This window comes from Podarcis muralis, chromosome 5 (assembly GCF_964188315.1).
Source record: "Podarcis muralis chromosome 5, rPodMur119.hap1.1, whole genome shotgun sequence".
NCBI lineage: Eukaryota > Metazoa > Chordata > Lepidosauria > Squamata > Lacertidae > Podarcis > Podarcis muralis.
Window position 1 is genome coordinate 78,667,756 of NC_135659.1, and position 17,792 is coordinate 78,685,547.

Consider the following 17,792-nt stretch of genomic DNA (forward strand, 5'->3'; position numbering starts at 1 on the left):
AGTAGCAGTTTTAATCTGAAATCTTAGGCACAGTACTGCACCCAGAGCTCGCATTAATGAAATTCCCTGTTGCAAAACTTGCCTAGGACAATGGGAGTTTTGAACACTGATTTGGCACATATCTACATGCAAGGCATATGTTCATAACTCTTGGTTACAGCCCCCACTCCACCCTACCCCAGGCTTTCCAACCTTCCACACTTCATTTTATTATTTAAACTCGGCACAGCCTCAAACTGGGCATCCTGCAATCTCCAAGGGCAACCAGACAACTGGGGTCAGCCAAAGCCATTTTGTAACCTGAGATGGAGCAGAAAATGGCACCAACCCTCCCAAAGTCACGGTGGATAGTACCCAAGGCTAGGCTTGTTAGCTGAGACATGCAACTTGACAAACATCTCCATCCCCTCCCAGGCAGTGAAAATGCAAGAGTAACAGCTAACACTTTGCTACCTTCTCATGTTCTTTAAAGTCAGTTGCCCAAGGCAGCTGCCTAACTCTCCCTAATTGTAGGGTCAACTCTCAGGTTCCTTCAAATAGTTTTTTGTTTTTAAAAATTTTAGTACAGGGGTATAGAACATTTTTGTACTAGTGGGCCAATCTTTTATCACCCATCACCCTGTAGGCCAACTTAGGCAGGCGGGCAGGGACATCTGTGTGGCATCATAATGGCATCAACTATCATCAAAATTGGCTCATGGGCTTGCAGCTGATGCGCAGAGAGTTCAATCCTGCTTTTGGCAGGGATCAGCCTGCACCACTACCTGCCTCCCACCTGGTATCACATAGGGCAGCAGGTGTGGAGCAGGTGGGTGTGGCTTTTTGGGAAATGACCTTGCAGGCTAAATGGGAAGGCTGGGAGGCCCAAATGTGGCCCAAAGGTTCACCACCCCTGTTTTAGTTACACTAGTTTTGGGACAGTGACACCCCACATCTAGGGGTAGCAGGCTAGCTTAGGGGATGCAAGCCAGGCCACGTGATTCATACAATTCAGTCGTCCAACAGTTTGCTCATCCGCCATCTGATGCCTGAGGCAGCCGCTTCACTCTGCCTAATGATAGATCGCCCCTCACACCAACAACGAGAAAAGCAGTTTCAAAAGTCTCAGGATATGTCCTGGGTAGAGTGAAAGGCTATCATTGCACTTGCCAGTACAGTCATACCTTGGAAGTCGAACAGAATCCGTTCCGGAAATCCGTTTGACTTCCAAAACATTCAGAAACCAAGGCACGGTTTCTGATTGGCTGAAGGAAGCTTCTGCAGCCAATCGGAAGCCGCGCTGGACGTTTGGAGACTGGAACACCCACTTCCAGGTTTGCGGTGTTCGGGAACCAAAACGTTTGAGTGCCAAGGCATTCGGCTTCCAAGGTACAGTTGTATTGAAGAGTATTCAAATGCTGATATGAGGATAGCAAAGGTGTGAGCCGAACTTTTCCATATTGTGAACAATTTTATTCAGGGGTTAATAGGAGCGCTCAAGAAAGGAAGTCCTAGAGTGGAACATGGATCAAGGTTGGCTGTGTTGTCTTGCAGTGGGGGAAAGTGGTCTGGCTATGACTTCAGACTTGCACTATTTACCCTTCAGAGTTGAGACTAAACATTCTGGAGTGTTTAGCCTGCGAGGTACAAAAGCAAGGAGAAATCTTTTGCTTTACAAAGATAGAGGTTTGATGCAAGAACTAGGGGAAAATATTATGCTGCTCCCTTACAAGTAAGCAACTTGTACAGAACTGCTGACTGGATCAAGTGACAGCTAGGCATTCTGTATCCGGGGCCCTTCATTAGGGAAAGAAACACTGTTTCTTCAACAACTCATTTAGCAGCATAAATTAAGTGAATTTGCCAACGTTCTGCCCGGACACTGAGGTCCAGCTCCGAGGGCCTTCTGGCAGTTCCCTCACTGCGAGAACTGAGGTTACAGGGAACCAGGCAGAGGGCCTTTTCAGTAGTGGCACCCTCCCTGTGGAACGCCCTCCCATCAGATGTCAAGGAAATAAACAACTATCTGACATTTAGAAGACATCTGTTTAGGGAAGTTTTTAATGTTTGATGTTTTATCGTATGTTTAATATTCTATTGGAAGCTGCCCAGAGTGGCTGAGGAACCCGAACCAGATGGGCGAGGTATAAATAAATAAATAAAATTAATTACATGTTTGGTCATGCAAATCAAGGCTCTGCTTGGAAGATCTACAACACAGTCCTTTGCATGTTTACTCAGAAGTAAATCACATATTCAATGGAGCTTTCTCCAAGGTAAGTGTGCATAGGATTGTAGCTTTAGATTCTGGTTTCGTCTTTGGTTCCTGGGTGACCTTGGCAATTCCTACCTCTGCATTTAGAGCTAATCAACAAGTACTTGTCATGCTTGCCAGTAAGAATTTGTATTGTATGTAATTAATTGTGCGACAGGGTAATATCGTGGTGCCACCCACACAGCAGTGAGTCCAGATACAACGCTAAATGGAAACTATTAGCCTTGATTCTAAACTGGTGGCTTAGGGCGAAGGGGTTCCCTTGGTTCGCTAGCTTTTGTCTGTTTGAGGGTAATACTGCCAATCAAATTTGAGCAGGGTTAGATTGGCGCATTGTGCATTTGTCTTAAGATAATACAGGATGACAATGACCTGGAGATGGCATTGTGTGGATACCTCATGATAGGTAACTAAGCAAAACATGGTTGTTGCACACTAAAGTCTACTGTGGAAGCACCCAGACACAGATGGGTCATTGGCAAATTTCAGCAACCAATCAAGGAGGTAAAAGGTGAGAACCGGGAGAGATTTCTAATCTCTTTCTAGTACCAAAGACAGAAACAATGAAGGGGTAATTTGTATCTGTGTTTATGCAGGATGCTTGAAATAGTGAGACAACTAAGTTGCTATTTAATGGAGAATCTAGCCCACTGTGTTAGGTACGCTGGATCTTTAGTGAGCCTTTTGTTTTTGTTAGGCTTTTACCCACGATAAGTTTTGTAAACTTATTCTTGATTACATTTTTCACAATGAACCATGCCAGGGAGCAGATTTCATTCACAGCTGGTGATTTTGACAGATTGATACACTGCTTATTGGAAATTTATATTATGAAGAAACCTTAATATGACCACCTTGGGAGTTGTCCTCTGTGCCATCAGTAATTCTGCTTTGTTAGTTGCAACACAGGACGGAAAAGTCCAATATGCAACTAATTATCAAACGTATTGATTTGCTACAAAGATGGGATTGGTTTGGAAATTGAAAAGCTGCAGGTCTATGGCTGAGTGGGGAGAGTTTGGCATAGCAGTGAATCAGTAGTGCTGTAGAGTAAGCTTTCATGGGTGAGACTTTAAGTAACAATAGTAATAATAATAATAATGATAATAATAATACTGTTATTTATGCCCCGCCCATCTGGCTGGCTTTCCGCAGTCACTCTGGGTGGCTCCCAACCAAATATTAAAACCTGTAAGTGACTGATAAAGGTAAAGGGACCACTGACCATTAGGTCCAGTCGTGACCGACTCTGGGGTTGCGGCACTCATCTCGCTCTATAGGCCGAGGGAGCCGGTGTACAGCTTCCGGGCCATGTGGCCAGCATGACTAAGCCGCTTCTGGTGAACCAGAGCAGTGCACGGAAACGCCGTTTACCTTCCCGCCAGAGCGGTACCTATTTATCTACTTGCACTTTGACGTGCTTTCAAACTGCTAGGTTGGCAGGAGCAGGGACCGAGCAATGGGAGCTCACCCCGTCGCAGGGATTTGAACCGCCGACCTTCTGATTGGCAAGTCCTAGGCTCTGTGGTTTAACCCACAGCGCCACCCGTGTCCCTTGTAAGTGACTGATAACCAAGTGCTAATTGTGCCTGGGACCTTGCTAATTTTGAGCACTGCTAGCATCTTTAGACAGGACTGGGAAAGACTCCTATTTGAAACCTTGGAGAGTCATTGTAAGCATGTAAACAATCCTGAGCTTGATGAACCAATGGTCTAACTCGTTGTAAGGCAGCTTTGTAGGAGCTTGTGAGAGACTGCTGGAGCATCCAGCGCATGTTTACTGGGAAGTAGGTCCTGCTGTGTTCAATGAGGCTTTCTCCCAGAGAAGTGTGCATAGGAATGCCACACAGGAAATCAGTGTTAAAAAATGTTATTCCTATGTTTTAATTAATATAATGGACAATTGAGTTTTAAAGCACACAGTGAGTAGGAAGTCAGCATGTGCAAGAACAAGGCTGTTCTATTTTGATAGATGTTTGTGGGTGGTAAGTGAGAGAATGAGCACATGTGGGGCAGCTGTTAGGTAAGAAACTCATCCCAACTGGCTTTGGGCCTCTTTGTTCAGCAGCCATCTGTTTATCTCCAAAGCAGACCTACTCACCACTAGTTGCAAACTCCTAAGAAAATATTTTTTGGTGGGGAGGGGGAGGGTGATTCATGGGCTCTAGTCCACTCACTATTATAATCTACCTGGATCTCAAATGCACTTATAAGGATTTTAATAGTACAGCATGATGCTATTAGTCACCAGCATTTTCAGAACATGCAGAGCATACAAGCTATCTAATGGTAGCCAATATGGTACCCTCCAAAGGTTGTTGGACTACAGCTCCCATCAACACCAGGCAGCATGGTCAATCATCAGGGATCAGCAACTTGTGGAGGGCACCATGTTGGTTATCTCTGTTCTACAGAATAACTACCTGCCTTATCTGGGAAACAGAAGCTGTTGCCCAAACCAGCTGAGAATTTCAGTCTGTTAGTATTACTGAAGACTTTGCTGGCATGACCAGTTGTGTGTTGTTTTTCACAGCCAGGGGAAACTAACACCTTAAAGAAAATGGTAGGTTTCATCTTCCTGAGCCCATGAACTACAAAGTGCCCCTTACAGACCAGGCCTCTTTAGATCTCCCAATTGCTAGGCCGAAGCTCCTTTGTAGAGCAAGAGCCAAACAGCATGACGGAATAAAGAGATGTGTTGCGTGTCGATGCATGCAGTCTTTGAAGGTCCAGGGGAAACACATTCAGCCTAAACAAAGATGTTTGTTTTTAAGACGCGAGCTAGCTAGCCTTGGCGTAGAAAGCAGAGCATAAAAGCAACTGCTTTCTGTAGACTATTAATAGCTATGCTAGATATCTTCAGCAAAGGCTTATTAAGTCACAGAAAGCTCACAATTCTGTTGGTAGATAGAGGTGCTCTCTTCCCCAAGGAAAACATGCATGTGTTCAGTGTTATACCCCTAGAGATGGGGAACGTAGTAATGGGTAATGGCAAACATTTTCTCCAGTTGTTACAGGTTGAAGCTAAGACTCCACCCTTTAGTTTGTTCTCTTGGTTACTTCCAAGTTCTTATGTACCTGAGCGTTAGCCTGTTTAGCAATAAATTTGATCCAGGCCCACAAAGTGAATACAGCGGTACCTCGGGTTACATACACTTCAGGTTACAGACGCTTCAGGTTATAGACTCCACTAACCCAGAAATAGTACCTCGGGTTAAGAACTTTTCTTCAGGATGAGAACAGAAATCGCGCAGCAGTGGCACGGCAGCAGTAGGAGGCCCCCATTAACTAAAGTGGTACCTCAGGTTAAGAACAGTTTCAGGTTAAGAACGGACCTCCAGAATGAATAAAGTTCTTAACCCGAGGTACCACTGTACGTATCTATCTGACCCTTGGCACTCTCTTCCAGGTCACCCAAACTCTCTTCCAGGTCTTCCCCTGCCCTGATCTACACTCACTTTCATTTTTTTTTGGCCTGGCTGGACTGTGTCCTTGAGTTCTGATAACGCTTCCTTGTTTGTATGATGGAGGAGACAAGGAAGGCAGGAAGGAACCAGCTTACTGTACAAAGGTAAAATTCATGTCTATTCTTCTGCCTACTTTCGACTCTGGCCCCATCCACTCCTGGCATATGGCCTGTGCAAGATTGCCTAGAAGGAAAAAGACACACACACCCCAACTGGAAAAGGGTTTCCCACTCCTGCTCTAGGGAGCTCTCACCCAGACATCTCTTGATTTCCTGAATGTCAAACTAGCCCAGTGGTTGGGAACCTGCACTCTGTGGGTGACATGGCCCTGGCTTCATTTCTTGTGATTCTCCTGATGGTGGCACATGGGGGGGTGGCACACAGCTGAGGAAGCGATCGAGCAATAGGGTGTCACAGAAGAAAGAGAGTGAGCTGTGCGATCCCGCAGTGCTGCAAACTCCACTCCCATTTGGCTCTGCCCTGGCCACCAATGGCATGTGGCCTCTGAAAGATTATCTCCAAGCAATGTGGTCCTTGACACAGGGGAAAATAAATTCCTACCCTCTATCATTTCTGAGCACAGATACTGACAGCTTTAAAAGGACAAAATAAAAGGACAGTTCCATCTCTTCTGATACTGTGAGAGCAGCACAGGAAGGCATGATAATATCAGATTGGATATTGACCAATTAGTGTTTGCTTAGACATTTGATCTAATTGTAAATGGCAAACTTCCTACTGGGAAACACAATTACATGAAGTCTAGAGGGCTCAACAGTAACACCTAAGATGTCTTTAAGATATCGTGTAAATGACTCTGAAAGCGATCTAGCAAGAATTTCCAGCAGCCAGGAAAATAAATGCAGCACTAGGAAAATATCTTATGATGACTAGCATTCTTAGCAGGGGAATTCTAGGAACCAATTTTTTGAAACTATGGGCAACTCATACAATAGGGTAGCAATAGGGTGTGAGCATCTCATTGTTCCATCAGGGTTTGAACCTATTGTGGGTCTTGAGCCTTAGGGACATTGGACAAGACTTTTCTTCTGTATACCCCCACTGAATACTGGCCCAGAAGGTAAACTACAGCATGGTTAGCCAGGTCACAAGCAAATTGAATACTGCAAGGACAGAGAAAGTCACACGACAAGGAGAGATTCCTATAAAAGTTTCCAAGCCAGGCTTGTTCTGTAGTCTGTATGCAACACATGGGGTCTCTTTTTCATGTCAGGGAACTTTTAATATCTGAATTTGAAGATTGGAAAAAAATATTGGCTTATAGAAAATGGGATAGTTGGATGTTAATGATGAGTAAATGCTATATTAAGCTGAAGGACAGAGTCTTTTAATCATTTTTCATTTTCTTTTCTCTTTTTTTCTTTCTTGCCTCTGTTCCTTTTTAGATTACATTTTTAAAGTATTTCTTTTATTCTGGTGTATTATGAAAAGATACTTTGTATTGGGTAGGTCTTTGGAGAAGTATCAGTAAAAACAGATATTTTATTTAAAAGATACTTTGTATTGGGTAGGTCTTTGGAGAAGTATCAGTAAAAACAAATATTTTATTTAAAAGATACTTTGTATTGGGTAGGTCTTAGAAGAAGAAGTATCAGTAAAAACAGATATTTTATTTTAAAAGAGAGAGAAATAATCTTAGGATGTAATTGTAAACATATTTCCAAATGAATAAGTCCTACTGAATCTTAAACAGAAACACGAATAGTCAATATAACTGCAGTTGACAATACAATTTCAATTTATTTTAAATTATCTGTATTTATTCATCCTGCTACATCGTTTGTCACCAGATCTGGATGAGTTGTATCCTATATAAAATAAAAAGACTGTATTCTAAATGCTTTTCTCTGTCAGATTTTGCCTGTCTCCTTAAAAGATGTGCAGATACCAACCAATCAAACCAGAACTTAGTGGGTGTTAAGAAACTCCACTTTTCAGATGTTGAAAAACTGCCAGTGGTGTTTTTGACATTATTAAAAGAAAAACATCTATTATTATTACAGTGCCAAAAGGCTCCACAGTGAATACAGATAACCATAGCAAACTAGATTTGTTGATATGGATTAAAAACTGTTTGCATCTCAAGCAGCAGCAAAACGCACTCCATGACTTGTACAGTCAGAATGCTGAATCACTCCTCTTAGCCAGCAAAACTTCCTGCTTCAGAGAGCCAGTCTGCAAAACTTCCAGTGTGTCAGCTGTCAGCAAGCCAGTAATGACAGTTCCACACCACGCCCCCCCCTAGGGCTGAGCCAATGGAACAACGCCCGGCTATCTACATGTATGCAGGAAGCAGGCCTTCCCGGGGCTACACAGAGGCTGCGTTGGAGGTAGAACAGCATTTCACCATGGGCCTTTTACTCAGCCGGATTCAGAGTGCTTTGCAGCGTTTCTATGGGACGGAGGCTCGTATTCTCCTGCTGGGTCTGGATGCAGATGGCAAAACAACCCTCCTCTATAAGCTGAAGCTGAATGAAACCATAATGACCATTCCCACCATTGGCTTCCATGTGGAAACAATAAGGCCCATCAACAACGTCTCTTTCACCATGTGGGATGTGTGTGGTCAAGAACGGGTCAGGACGTTCTGGAGGCATTACCAGCCTAACACAGACGGGCTGGTATTCGTGGTGGACAGCGTGGATTACGTTCACTTTGAGGAGGCCAGGTCCGAGCTAGAAGTTTTGTTGGGTGACGAGATCTTTCAAGAGGTGCCCGTGGTGCTGCTGGCCAACAAGCAAGACTTGCCCGGAGCGTGCCCCCCCCCCTGGAGGTGGCAGGAAAAATGGGGCTGAGGAAACTGCAAGGCCACCGGTGGCATGTGCAGGGCTGCTCTGCCCTGACCGGAGAAGGGATCCCCGAGGCAATGGGGAAGCTGGCCGAGATGGTCAAGCTGCGTTGCAAAGCCCAGGGCTCATAAGTCAGTTGGGGAGGCATATCAAGATCCATAGATATAGTAGAGCAGGGGTCAGCAAACGTTTTCATCAGGGGGCCGGACTATATTTTGAAAATATAGCTCCCAGGCGGTGTGCACCACGTGCTGTGACCCATTGTCCGAGGCTGGGTCAGCGGGCAGGCCGTGCACGTGGAGCACTGGGCAGGTGGCACACAGCTTGCCCTCCAGCTGCTCCAGCGTGGCCGCCAAGCTCGCCACCAGCAGCAGCACCAAGCCAGGCATGGTGGCAGCAGGCGCACAAAGCTCTGGCTGAAGCCCCGTGACACGCCCTTCACAATGCCCATGGCGCGGCCCAGACCTGCCACCCGCCCACTGACCTCTCCGTCCATGGCCGCGCCAGGTTTACCTCAGCTGCACCAGCGTCACCGCCCACCCAGAAGCCGTGCTAGTGTCATGGAAATCAGTCCCCGTGCGGCAAGGCATCCGCAGTGGATGGGGACTAACCGAGCGGGCGGCAGGGTCCATGGGCCAGATTTACGAGCCTGGGGGGCCGCATCCGGCCCCCGGGCCTTAGTTTGCCAGCCCCTGTAGTAGAGCGTGAGACTCTTACTCTCAGGGTTGTGGGTTTGAGCCCCACATTGGGCAAAAGATTACACTGCAGGGGTTGGACTAGGTTACCTTTGTGGTCCATCCCAATTTCTTGGATTCTTGCATGGAGGACGCAAGATCCTGCTTCTTGGCTGCTTGTTCTGGCTGAGATGCCCTTGCCAAGGTTGCTTCAACTTCACAAGGTCTATATGGAACACTATCTTGTTTACCAACTGCTGCCATGGGATTTCGGAGAAGGCACACATGCTGTTGTTTCTTGGACACTGAATCCGGTGTGCAGTTCACAGGACTTTCGTGATATGTAGTTTGGACCAATAAAGGCATTGGCCTAATTTGGAATGTCTCTTATGGGCCGACATTGCTGCTTTTGCTTTTTATTCAACGTATCGTTAGCCAGAATACATAACTAAAAAAAGAAAATTCCTGGACTTCAAAATCTGAATAATCAGCCCCACCAATATCGTGTCTGGATCCTTGGCTATTTGAGTGCTTCTGCAATGTAAACGAAAGTTTATCATTTTGCCTTCTACATCCCCACTTGTTCTGTTTGGGAACTGGAAAGTCCCCTTCCTCCCCTCTCATTTTATACCTATAGCCTACCTGATTTCTTTCTCTTCTTTAATGACTCAGCGTTTTGCCACTTTGGTTTTATAATGTTTTATTACTGTTATGACCAAGCTTTTGCAAACCATTTAAATTTATTTCATTGAAAAGAAAAGATGTGGTTTTTTAAACAAACAGATAAATAAAACTGGAGTGATTTTAAAAAAATAGGTAAAGGTAAAGGTAAAGGTACCCCTGCCCGTACGGGCCAGTCTTGCCAGACTCTAGGGTTGTGCGCTCATCTCACTCTATAAGCCGGGAGCCAGCGCTGTCCGCAGACACTTCCGGGTCACGTGGCCAGCGTGACAAGCTGCATCTGGCGAGCCAGCGCAGCACACGGAACGCCGTTTACCTTCCCGCTATATAAAGCGGTACCTATTTATCTACTTGCACCTGGGGGTGCTTTCGAACTGCTAGGTTGGCAGGCGCTGGGACCGAGCGACGGGAGCGCACCCCGCCGCGGGGATTCGAACCGCCGACCTGACAATCGGCAAGTCCTAGGCGCTGAGGCTTTAACCCACAGCGCCACCCGCATCCCTGTTTTAAAAAAAAAAATTAAAAAAATAAATTATACTAAAAAGGATCTACGAGGGGGGAATAATTATCTACATTGAGAACAAGGGTGGGAGGAGAACCTGCTGAGGAGGGGGCAGATTCGGCCTCCAAGGAATGTGCTGCAGTGGAGAGTGCATTCCTTGGAGGCTGGATTGGCTGTCCCTCCGGATTCTGCCGCCTGAGGCGTTCTCCTCACCTTGCCTCATGGGTAGGCCAGCCATGCTACTCATCCCAATGGCTGTGTTCACCCTCCAGTGTTGGAGGTAGTACGTCTCTCTGTACCAGAGTGCTGACTGGTGATAACTGTGGCAAGATTCAGGTAGAGCTCTGTCGTCGTGTGTGTTTGTTTTTCTCCATGACCGAGCTGTGACAAAAAGGCTGCAGACAGCCTCCTCTGTGTCAGAATCAGGCCTGACTTCCTGTGGTCTTACTCTGCAGTGTGACTAATGTGTAGGGGAGAGAAGGAGAGATGAAGAGAGAATCAAGGTGGGGCTCTCGTTATGAAGGATTGCTGGTGGAGAACAAATGGATTCAGTGGAGCAGGGGAGTGTCTTGTGGTCCTCTTCATTTTCTGCCTCTCACCCTAAGGACAGCCTGTTGTTGCTTTTTAAGGATGAAGGAACTGTGTGGGGATGGGGTTCATGCATCCATCTTTTATCTGTGAGGGGAGAATTAAGCCTATAGATCTCTCTCCCCCCTCTTTCTCTTTCTATCTTTCTCTCTATCTCTGGACAGGTTCTCTGTCCTGGAAGACCACCGCATCCTTTCTCACCACTGTTGCCATTTTTCATGCATCTCTCTCCAGCTGGAGTAACAAAGGTGGGTGTGCCCTTGTTTGCAAGTGCTGGAGTCCACACACACACACACACACACATCTCCATCCTTCGCCCCGCTGACATTCTGTGCAAGCTGTTGTATTTCAGCATTTGTTTCCAGTCACTTTTTATAGGAGATGTCGTGAAACGGATTAATCCCTTTCCTTTTAAAGGGGGGTGGGGAGTCGGTCAGAGCATCCTAAGGATTAACCCAATAAGGGTATTGCCGGGGGGGGGGGCGCTAAACCATCCAGCAGGAATCCTCAGGAAGGCAGTCGCCCTGTTAAGTTGGTGCTGTCAGAAAGATAATATTTGCATTCAACTAGGATTTTGCCCATAAGGGTTAATCTTACCATTTGCCCTCTGTCCTTTCTTTAAATTAAAACAGTGATCTGAAGCATGGTCAGTAAGCCCTCTTTGTCTGAGCATTAAGTACCCCCTGCCTTGTTTCTGTTAACAAAGAGCTGTCATTAAAAGGTAAAAGGGATGTGGGTGGCGCTGTGGTCTAAACCACGGAGACTCTTGGGCTTGCCGATCGGCTGTCATTACAGCTTATTGATGAGGGTGGAATCCAAAGTGGGGAATTCAGGGCAGAATGTGTGGCATGTAGGATGGTCTTTGCTTCTTGAGATACTTCAGAATGTCCATTGCTTGCAGACAGGGTAATCTCTTAAATTTATTTATTTTTAAATACTTGCAAAGCCATATGTGACTTTTAAAACAAAATAAAATTTCAGAAACTATGCACAAATACATAAAGTTCTATATTCCACAATAAATGTGCCTTAGGGCATGTATTAGAAATCGTCATGTTTATAATTAATCCAGGTTGTACCTTATCACCATTGTGTTTCCTCATATTAAATCAAAGCAATATTGTCTTCTTCTGAGTACAAAATCTTTTGCATGGTTTCGACTTATTTATAAATATATCTAATGTTTGGTGCATTTTCCTCAGCCTTATATGGTTTGCCAATTTAGCCATTACAGCTTGCTCCCATATTTTATTAATCCGCCCCCATCCATTCATCTTTGGTATTTTTAGTTGCTTCCAATATTTAGCATGTAACTCCTGAGAAGCTGCTAAAATAAATAAATAAAAATTTAAAACTGATTAATTATGTAGTATCTTTTATATAGGGTGGCAGAAATAATAATGGATGTATTTCAATATTTTTAAAAATGCAAATTTTAAACTGGCCATTGCCTAGAACTGTTGCCAGCTGGCTGAGTTTTTTTATTTTATCTGTGGATTCAAATGCGTGTGCATTCATACATAAAGAGAAATACTCAGTGTACATCCTTGGTGAGACGATTTTGAGGCTGCTGGGTGGCAACTCTGCTTAGGAACCAGAAATCTTTTTCTGCGCTGATCTTTTGTGGGTGCTGAATTTAATAAAATGCTTACTCGTGCTGAAATATATAAAAAAGCAGAAGGTTGGTAGTACAGAACACAGCAGATTGACATATTGGATGATTATGAAAATCAGTTTCTTATGACAATCTGTAATGAGTTTGTGTGTGTTTGTGTGTCGGCTGCACCCTAATCTGATTGCCACATGGTCTTGAAAAGTGAACAGCTGGTCCTCAGGCGTGCATGGAAAGCTAGCAGAATGTTGGCATCTCTATTCTCTCTTACATGGTGTTGCACTAGAAAAACAAAACCCAAGTCCAATTAAACATTTCTCTCCGATAAGCATATGTAGGCTGTGTTTTCTTATCATAATTTCTGCACCCTTTATATATTTATTCGCTCCTCAGCCAAATGCCTCTGGGAAGCACACAAACAGAACGTGAAGGCAATCTCTCCTTCTTGGTTGTTTGTCTCTAGCAAGTGATATTCTGAGGCATCCTGTGTTAACCAGGCCCTACCAAGAGGCAAACTGTGTTGGCTGCCTCACAAGAAGCCAGTCTGTGAATGCTGGAATCTTTTGAATCTAGCCTTCTTCTTCTTCTTGTTGTTGTTTAGTCGTTTAGTCGTGTCCGACTCTTCGTGACCCCATGGACCAGAGCATGCCAGGCACTTCTGTCTTCCACTGCCTCCCGCAGTTTGGTCAGACTCATGTTGTGGCTTCGAGAACACTGTCCAACAATCTCATCCTCTGTCGTCCCCTTCTCCTTGTGCCCTCCATCTTTCCCAACATCAGGGTCTTTTCCAGGGAGTCTGCTCTTCTCATGAGGTGGCCAAAGTATTGGAGCCTCAGCTTCAGGATCTGTCCTTCCAGTGAGCACTCAGGGCTGATTTCCTTCAGAATGAATAGGTTTGATCTTCTTGCAGTCCATGGGACTCTCAAGAGTCTCCTCCAGCACCATAATTCAAAAGCATCAATTCTTCGGCGATCAGCCTTCTTTATGGTCCAGTTCTCACTCCCATACATCACTACTGGGAAAACCATGGCTTTAACTATACGGACCTTTGTTGGCAAGGTGAGATGTTGGCTTTTTAAGATGTTGTCTAGTGGCAATTACTAGACGTTCTCCATGAATTTGCTCCGTTCATCTTTCTCAAAGCCGTCTAAGCTATCGTCACATCTTACGGTAGCAAATTCTACAAACAGGTTATGCCTTCTTATCTATCCATCAAGCAACGGATCTACCAATCCAGCAGCACCCTTGAACTGGGCTTGAACACTGCCAAAATTTGTCCTCTGTTTTCTTGAAAGCTTTCCTCCTCTGAAAAAGAGGCTTCAGGTTTATTGCCTCGTTCTCAGAGTGCTTGAGCTTTTCTTCAGAATTTAATAGGGCAGTTCCGCACCATTCAATGCACATTTAAAGCACATGGCACCCCTCTCCCCCAAGAATCCTGGGAACTGCAGTTTGTTAAAGGTGCTGGAAACGATAGGTCTGTGAGAACGAAACTACATTTCCCAGGATTCATTGGGGAAGTCATGTGGTTTACAGTAAATGTGTGTTGGGTGTGCTTTAGCTTTATAGTGTGGAGCTGTCCCAGGTAACCTCCTGCACTCTTGCACGTAGGAAGCTGCCTTATATCAGGTCAGAATACCTGTCAGTCTAGCCCACCACTGTTGCCTGTTTGCTCTGACTGACTGCAGTTCTCCAGTGTCACAGGCAGAGACCATTCACATCGAATCCTTTTAACTGGAGAGACCAGGGATTGATTCGGAAACCTTCTGCAAGCAAATCACAGAACTGTAGTGTTGGAAGGGATCCTGAGCATCATCTAGTCGAACCCCCTGCAATTCACGAATCTGTTGCCCATTGTGCGGCTCAAACCCACAACCCTGAGATTAAGAGTCTCGGGCTCTACTGAGCTATCCCAGTGCATAACAAGTCAGTTATAGTCGCTCCCTTAAGGAGGACCCTGCCCAGAGTTCCCTGGGATGAAGTGGAAAGTCTGAAATATTCAAGCAAAAATGACCCAGTACTGCTCTGCTTTTCCATTGGCCCTCATTTAATGAAACTACAGTGGTACCTCAGGTTACATACGCTTCAGGTTACATACGCTTCAGGTTACATACGCTTCAGGTTAAAGACCCAGAAATAGTGCTTCAGGTTAAGAACTTTGCTTCAGGATGAGAACAGAAATCGTGCTCCGGCAGTGCAGTGGCAGCAGGAGGCCCCATTAGCTAAAGTGGTGCTTCAGGTTAAGAACAGTTTCAGGTTAAGTGCAGACCTCCGGAACGAATTAAGTACTTAACCCAAGGTACCACTGTACTTAAAAGGTTTGCCTGAGGCAAACAAAGAATGAGGAAAGTGTGGATCTCTCAGACAATGTTGCATTGGCACATGAGTGTGTGCTTTTGTGCAGAGTACATTTCATGCTTACAAATACAAGGTTCTGTGTCCAAGGTGTCATCAAGTGGTAGAGATTGGGATTGACATGATCTTGATCTCCCCTCCGCCTCACATGTTGACTATTTGTGCTTTGAGAACATCTGCACAAGCCTCCTGGTTTGATTACTTCAGATCCAGCATCGGATTCCCAATTTCGCTACTACCAGAAGGACAGGATCCCACCATCACAGCCTGCATCTGGCCATTGCAGTGTTTCCCCTCTTTTATCTGTGTCAAAACTTTAACCCCACCTGTATGTCTCAGACAAATGGATCCTGATTTACCTCGCCAATTACATGTCCCCTTACAAAGTACGAGGGGGTGACATTTAGGTGCCTCTCTGATTTTTCCCCCAGGGATAGTTCTGAATTGATCAATAGGCTAAAATACTCATTTTATGACACACCGTTGCTGTGTTGTGTGAGAATATTTCTTTGCTGAAATGAAGCGCTATGAACCTGAGGTATGAATGTCTGCTCTGTAAACTCCACCTCTAATTTTACCTTCCTCCCTCTTATGCCCTGTCACTTCTCCACAGAAGGACCATGGTTCAGTGGTTCAGTCTTCAGGTAGAGCTCCGAAAGACTCTGGCTTGAAACTCTGGAGAGCTGCTGCCAGTCAGTGCAAACAGTACTGCGCTAGATGGACCAATGGCCTGAAATTGCATAAGGCAGCTTATTGTGTCCCGTTATTTTCTTTAAAGAAGACTAGATGCTGGCCCGGCCCTACCATTAGACAGGGTGAGGCAGGCACCTCATGCAGCCAAGTGTTACCTTTTACTATTATTGTTTTATTTTTTTACTGCCAGGGAAGAGTGTTTATGGTATTTTCTGCACCAGGTGCCAAAATAATTTGACTGGCCTTGAGTGGTACATTCTTCGACTAGGGGGAAGGTTCCCTTTTGCTTTTCTCCCTGTTCCGTTTCAGACTGTAAAAGGTCTTGAGCCAGCCGCAGCTGAAAGCACCTCTGCTCCCTGAGATCTGCCAAGTTTTGTCAAAACACACTCTTAGAAATTACAATGCATCTGGAAACGTGTGTTTGCTGGCTCTGCTTCACAGCCTCCTTGAGTGCTTTTGGAATGTATCCTTGAGTAGTGATAACACCACGCTGCTTGCCTGGATGAAGAGGGGTGGGTGCAAACCGGACCTTTGAGTGGCTAAAATGTAGACTACTGTACAAAGATAAGAATCATACAGTGGTGCCTCACAAGACGAAATTAATCCGTTCCGCGAGTCTCTTCGTCTTGCGGTTTTTTCGTCTTGCGAAGCACGGCTATTAGCGGCTTAGCGGCTTTAAGAAAAAGGAAACAAGCTCGCAAGAACTCGCAAGATGAAACATCTTGCGAAGCAAGCCCATAGGGAAATTCGTCTTGTGGAACGACTCAAAAAACGGAAAACACTTTCGTCTAGCGAGTTTTTCGTCTTGCAAGGCATCCGTCTTGCGGGGCACCACTGTATCTGTTTCTTTCGCCTTTGCCCCTCGCTGGAAAGTGACCCCTGGAAGGTTACCCACGTGGCAATGCTGCTCTCAGATTTATAAATATTTTGATAAATCAATATTCCTTATATCTTCTGTCCTTGGCTTATGTGCCATTTTGACGTAATTTGAGGTAAAAGAGGGTTTCAGCGGCCTTGCCATAGGCATTTTATTTATTTAAATACTGTCTACCCCACCTTTCCTCTATTAAAAAACACACATGGGGGGGGGGGAAACACAAGAAAAGAGCCAACCCTCAAGGCAGCTTTACAAACCAATAAAAGGAATATAAAACTCCCAACAGTAATAATTAAAACACCATACAAAAACCAATGCAGCCAGGGGAAAAGGGAGCAATTGCAGGCAGTAAACCATAATTGCTTCTAAAAGCCCTAGCAAACAAGAGAAACTGAAATTGGCATACAAAAAAATGATGATGATAGTGCCAGACAAATTTGGGAAAGGAAAGGAATTCCATAACCAGAACACCAAATAAAAGGGACTGGGAGTAGGAGCCAGTTGTGTTTAGTGTTGTGGATCAGAAAGGGAGGGCTTTGTGTCTTAGGGGGAGAAATTATTTGGTTTTTCTACTAGATTTGCAACATGTGAATGTGTGGTTAGTGGCTACTGTTCTTAGCTGTTAGTTCAGGATTTTTTAAATTTATTTTTTTAACGGTATCACCCACAATTTATTCTTCTGTGTCGCCTCATACTTGGATCTGCTTGGCTTTCCAGCCATCATCTCTGAATCCATGATCTGTTTTTTGTTTCTTTCCTCCCTTGAGGCTAACCAGCAATCAAAGGGGTTAGAGCTTTGTGATCATGCCCTAAAAAGTAGATCTTCTCCCAACAGCCTGTGAGTCAGTGGATGGTAGAAGGGCTTTTGGAATAAACATGAACTCAGAGCACAGCAAACAGGAGCAATCTGCTCATCATTACTAAGATTCTGCTTACTTAGTCGGCTCACTTTGTGGGTATGTGCACCCAATCAACCTTCCTTGCAGAGGTGCTTCCAAAGTACAGCGGCAGAAAGCGAACTTTGCATTTTATTTGAGGAAATGGTTGGTGCTAAAACAGCAGCTTTCAGGAACAGAAGGATCCTTTTCTCTTTTAAGATGATGAAGTTCTCTGTTTGACCCCAAATAGCTTTCATATTTCTTTTATTAAATTGGCAAGTTGTTGTGTTTTTGTTTTTGTTTTTTGTTTTTAAGCGCTGTAGGCTTTTCTTAACCAGGCGCAGAAGTTCATTTCTAAAAATTGTGGTGTGTTTCTGGGCAAAATATCCAAGGGGTTGAGTAAC

At 44.8% G+C, this 17,792-nt stretch overlaps 1 protein-coding gene and 1 pseudogene across 4 annotated transcripts in view; both read left to right on the forward strand.

Moving 5' to 3' along the window:
• SRC (SRC proto-oncogene, non-receptor tyrosine kinase) overlaps window positions 1-17,792 on the forward strand; it is a 97,938-nt gene that overhangs the window by 17,443 nt on the left and 62,703 nt on the right. The window lies entirely within an intron of this gene.
• On the forward strand, window positions 5,661-10,202 carry LOC114599562 (uncharacterized; annotated as a pseudogene).